The sequence below is a fragment of the Mugil cephalus genome, chromosome 6, assembly GCF_022458985.1.
Source record: "Mugil cephalus isolate CIBA_MC_2020 chromosome 6, CIBA_Mcephalus_1.1, whole genome shotgun sequence".
Lineage (NCBI taxonomy): Eukaryota > Metazoa > Chordata > Actinopteri > Mugiliformes > Mugilidae > Mugil > Mugil cephalus.
In genome coordinates this window covers 16,747,517-16,753,516 of record NC_061775.1, presented here as the reverse complement: position 1 = coordinate 16,753,516, position 6,000 = coordinate 16,747,517, and positions in this window count along the sequence as shown.

The following is a 6,000-nucleotide window of genomic DNA, read 5'->3' as shown; positions in this document are numbered from 1 at the left end:
CTTGACCTGCTGCAAACAATGATTTGGAGTATGTTTAATCCAGATGTGCAACTATTGGAGGGTTTTCTGCAAAGTAATGAATTAAAATTGTGAATGCACTTTTTTTTTTAAATGTCATTTTGTGTAGACTGAGCCATTTAAAATGTAATCTCCCCCATAAAAACTGAATGCATTTTCAAAGCTTTACAATACACATCATTTTGCACAGTGATGAAACACACTACAGCAAAACCAGATTCTGAGCAAATGTGGTGTTTTAGTCTTTGCAGCACTCCGCATACAACACAACAAAACAGAAATATTTGCGCCAACTCAGCACTTTAGCAGCAGAGGGCCTGCACACATCCAATATGAACGACTGAGGTGCTGCCGCCCACTTCTTTGAGGTCAGTACTTCACTGTTTTCTGCTTGTGTGCATGTTTTCTGCTGCAACTCTGCCAGTGTGATAAGCAAATAATGTGTCTGCACTTTGCACAACATAACACCCACTTCAACTGTATTGAGGTTTCTTACAAACAAACCCAACCTTGAGTTCCTATAGCGGAGCAGGCTGAGGTATCGCATCTTCTAAACCAGCGCGGTATATATTACCACTATGTCCGGGGGCTCACCCTACGTTTTTTTTTTTACCAGCGCTATGCAAGACTGTGCAGTGGCTAGTTAATTTCACAATTAGCAGTCATGTGTAGGTGTGATGTTGGTTTTAAAACAGGAGTGGATGAAAGAATGAGATTTTCTGGATAGGCAAATTGGAACAGGATAATTTACTTTGATATGTGGTAATGGGACATTTATGATGCTATAATCTCATTTGCATGATGCACTGCATAAGTTTGCATTTGATGGCTCTGGTGAATGAAACAAAAATGGCCTTTAAATGCTCTTCGCAGTCAAGTTTTTCTGTTTCTGGAAGTTTCCATTTATTAATTTGTGTTTATTTTTAGTTTTATCATGTTGTAAAATGCAGCATGCTCTTCTTTGATTGCAATTAAAGAAGAATTCTTTAATTACTGTAATTTTACTGTGTTCGTATCCATAAAACAAAGGCATGGGAGTTTTCTTGAAGACTAAAGAGCCAGTTCTTCAAACCAGGACTCAGCAGTCCACTTACACCAGGAGGCTGTTTTGAGGACACCGACGTCCACCTCTCTGAGCAAGGGAGGTGGCAAAAAAAAACAAACACTTCAGACCTTGAGTTTCTAGCTGTTAATGAGTCATCATTAGAGTTTCACTGGGGAAAAAATAATAGGACAACATCCTCCATATCTGAGAGTATCAAGTTATTAACCCCTTAGTGATGTGAGTGTCAGGTGGGCGCAGACGTCCATAATGAAAACCTCAACCACCAGTCATTTAGAGCAGAAGAAGCCACTCGGACCAAACGTCTTCAAGAAAACTCAAACAAGAACGGTTGCCTTTGTTTTTCTATATTTAGATGAGCTGGATGACTGAGAGTCTTCACAAACAGTATTATTGTCATCGTTGGAACATCTTTATTGTGAGGTAGATTTTAAAAAACTGCAGAAACAATGCTGCACATTGTGGGTGTATTATTATTATCAAATTAACCGTTAAACCTCATTTTCTTTCCTGGATAATTCTAGTTGGTGTGTAATCTTCATAATCGGTATCACTGACCCGTGGGTGTGAAATTAGCATAGATCCTGTTTTGTGCTCAAATTAAAGATCAACCAACTGTGTGAATGTCAAAAACGTAAAGGTTTCACAAGTTCTGAGAGCCTCCCCCCATCAGTTAGTACATTGAGCCATTTGTTATTTCCTCCTCAAAACGTGCTTGCATGGACTCATGACTGAAGACGTGAGTGACTGATTGCTGTGATGTCAGCGGTCGGAAACACTCTCAGACTGTTATGTTTTTCCAGTCCAGTTCTGTCAAATAAAAACTTAATTCTGTCTTTTGCTGGGTTTCTCAGTAAAAGCTGCTGTGAAACATGAAAAAGAATCATAGACCACGGTTTTAAAATGAGACGTTGCCTGCTGTATCCTGCTGAGAAATGGGCAAGTGTGCGTGAGCACACAGCTACTGTCCTTTACGATGCCTGACTGAAGCTTGTGACCAGTGGACGTCACCATGGAATGGGTTTTTCTCCTCCGTGATACTTCACCAGACCTTTCCCCCAGCTGTCTCCTGCTGTTTTGTTTTCTTTGTGCCTGTAGTATTGTCCTCAGCTTTTAAATCACACGAGGGATTGAGTTGAAATCTGGATTCATTTTCCTTCAGAAGCACCCGGACACTTTCATAGTACACCAGTTTGGTACAACATTATGACCACCTTCCTAATATAGTGTAGGCCTCCCTTGTGGTCCCAAACAGTTCTGACTCATAAGAGGAAGGACGTGGGCCTTTACTGTAGCTTGTCAACATCATATACATGTATACACTGATTAGGCATAACATTATGACCACCTTCATAAACATCAGAGAATAGACATGGGTCTTCTCGGGGTGTCCTGTGGTGTCTGGTAACAGGAAGTTATTAGTTGGGGTCTTTGGGTCCTATTGTCAGGACTGGTGACAGGACTCAAACGCAGACGAGGAGTTAAAGTGATTTTCAGTAAGTTTATTTGAAAACATAGAAATGAGTCGTGGCGTGAGTTGCTGAAGAGTCTGGGCGAGCGCATGGATCGGAGCTCCAGGGGTCTCGGTCTGGGCTTGCTGGCAGGCGGATCTGGTTTCAGGCAGAGGGTGTGAAGGTGAGCTGATGTGACGATCCGACGGGGACTGGAAGGTCGGACTGGTCTTTTATAGGGGAGTTGATTAGGTGACGAGGAACCGGAGTGCAGGTGAGATGAGTAGCAGGTGTGTCGTCTGGAGTTGCCCAAACCACACCCACCAGCAGCCCCTAGAGCGAGTGAGACACGGACAGCCAAAACAAAAACACACCAAGCACACAAAAGGAAGCACAAAAGAAAATCCAAAACTACACTCACTCACACACACACACATACAAAGTAGCCAGCTCATGGCCGACGGGTCGTGACATCTATGGGTTGAAGGGAGGGGCCTCTATGGATCAGGTTTGTTCCAGTGCATCCCACAGGTTCTTGATCAGTTTGGGATCTAGTGAATTTGGAGGACATTTCAACACTTTGTGGTGTTTTTTAGGTTTTTTGAGTTACTCCCTAAACTGTTTTTGTGTGCGTTCCTGTGTCAGTTTGCATCCTGCTGGGGATGGCTGCTGCCATCAAGGAGTGCCATTGCTATGGGGTGAGGGTACCTTGTCTGGTCTAGGTGGGTGGTGTCTAAGTAACTTTCACGTGAATGAATGCCAGGTCCAACAGTTTCTCATAGGAACATTGTATGGTCAATGTTATTTACTTCCCCTGTCAGTGGTTTTAATGTTGTGGCTGATCGGTGTATAAAATAGCAGCCAAAATTTATTTTGTTTTTACATTTTGACTAAACGTAATAATTAAAAATTGACTAAAACGATGAGAGTGAATAAGCATTTTGTTCTGAAGAATAAGACCAAATCAACACTGCTACTGTTAAATCACATTCCATGGTGAAATCACAGTGTTCCTGGAAAATTATGTATTTACAGATTCGGTTAATGGTAAACAAGTCAGCATTAACGTTGCACGGATAATTACCTGACAGTATTCGAAACCAATTCTGGATCGTTATCACCCATTCACGCGCATTACTCAGATGCAGATGATGCATATGTTTCCCTTTCATATACACATTTTCCTCGCTGTGGAGTTAACCATTTTTTCACACCTCTGAAATGCTCCCCACGTCTCAGAACGTTTTAGCGATTCAAAAAGACACGTATTTCGCAAGTGAAAACTGAGAAGAACTTTCATTTTACCCAAACACGAACAAAAAAGAAATAAAAAAAAATAAAAAACCATCACGTCAGAGCATCCTGAACTTAGCATGTGAGTACACTCTGTTTAGCCTTTCTCAGACACTGCTGCTTTCTTTTGACTCTGTTGTGAGTGTATGGCTGGTCCACTGCAGGTTCACTCTGTCTAGTAACTCCAGCTGCTTGTCCCAGGCCTGCTTTATGCATATTTGCTATTGGCATAGCAGATTAGTGCAACTGAAGTGGAGTAAACATTTACTTTATGTAACAGGCCCTTCTTTCATTCATGTTTTTTCCTTTTTTTGCACAACTGTTTTTGACACAAACACAAAAACACTGCAGCCACTTCAGACCGGACCTCTCCCAGCTTCCCTGCACCTACTTTGCTGCTATCTGCTACAGCTCTGCAGCAGGTTTAGGTCATTTTGTGCTTTACTGGTCTTCTGTGTCTTTTGCTTATTCACATGAAAACATACTAAACTAGGGTAACCGGATTTGAGTTTGTGCAAAAGAGGACCATTCATCAGGGGGCACACGTAGAGAAACACACCTCAAATTTGATGTAAACATGCTTCAGACTCTAGTAGAACAAAATCCCGGACAAGTTTCATTTCAGAGTTTGAGTTTGACACATTTTTAAGTCTCACCAAGGGACATGTCTGGGAAAAAGAGAATATCTAACCCTGTAGCCTGACTTCACCTGTCTACTTTTGCTTGTAATCACTTCAGTCTGTTTTGTTTACCTTTGCTTCACAAACTCCTACAACTATCCTGATAGACAAGTAAAGCATCCCTTACATGCTAGTATAACGCTCACAAACACAGAATTTTTTTTTTCCCTTATAGGTTACAGTTTTGTACTCATGGCACAGTCCAAAAGCATCCAGAGGCTTCTCTCCTTTGTCCAAAATCTCAGTCGAGTCTGCCCTCTGGTGGCAGGGAGTAGCACAGCGCTTTAAAAAAACTAAATAGTTTCCTCCCACATTATCCAGACATTATCAACCCAAGTGAAATACCTTTTCAAATCTGTGGCCCCAATCTCCTCTCGTAAAAAACAAATGCCAAGATATTTAGTCATCCGTAGTGCTCCTTTTGCTCTTCTCCTCTTTTTTTTATGTGATGTATGCGATTATATTTCTTTTTCACTTTCTTTTTTTAGTGAAACGTGTGCAGTTTAATGTCTCGTTTTACTCTGAAATGAAAGCATAGACCAATAAAAACATGGAATCAATGTGTAACCCAAAATTTATGCTAAACTTTTGACTCATAAAAGTAACCATCTGTGGCTGATTTAACATGTGAACACACTTGATAGTTTTTCTTTCTAAAACAGAATTCAAATACTTTACAGAGAAATGTGTAGCTGTTGTTGGGTGCTTTACTTTCACTCTTCTGTCCAGGTCATCACAAACCAGCTCCATGAGGTTAAAGTCTAGAGACTGGGCCATGGTCCACTCCATGTTTCAAAGCTTTCCATCTTGTTTTTATCCTGAGGTAGTTCTGGTACAGCTTGGACTAAAGTTTTGGGTCATCATTTTGCTGTAGGATGAAGCTCTGACCAACTATACCAGAGGATATCGACGGGTAGTGCACATAAGTAGCTTTTCTGATGATTTTACCTTCGACTGTAATGAAATGTAATTACAAATAAAACTAATTAGTAGAGGAATGTATCCTGCCCTCTGTTGGTCACAAACAGCAAGACAGAGTAAACCAATCAAAGTAAATTAATTTCACTGAGTTTGCAATTTTTATTGTTATTTTTTGTTTAGAAACAGTGTTGAATGAAGTTGGGCTTAGAGAGTTGATTGTTGACTATCCTTAGCTTAGCAAACCTGCTCCCTTAACACCTGCGCGGGACAAGTTGCCTGAAAGGTTTCAGACGTCTGATATGAGACAGTCTCTAAACAACCTCCAATTGTTCCAGCCTGACTGAAGTTGTTCTCCATTAAGACTTTACACCTTTTGACTACGATGACGGCTGTAACCAAACCAGCGAAGCACAAGTTAAATCTCGTCACAGAAGGTCACTGAGGCCGTAATGGATGATGACTTAAATACTTCAAAGAAGCACTGCGTCTCCTTGCAGACATCAGCAGGTCTGCCCTACGTGTTGGTGTCCAGTTTATTGTTGTCACTAGACATTTGAGTGTAGCAGCAGCAGGT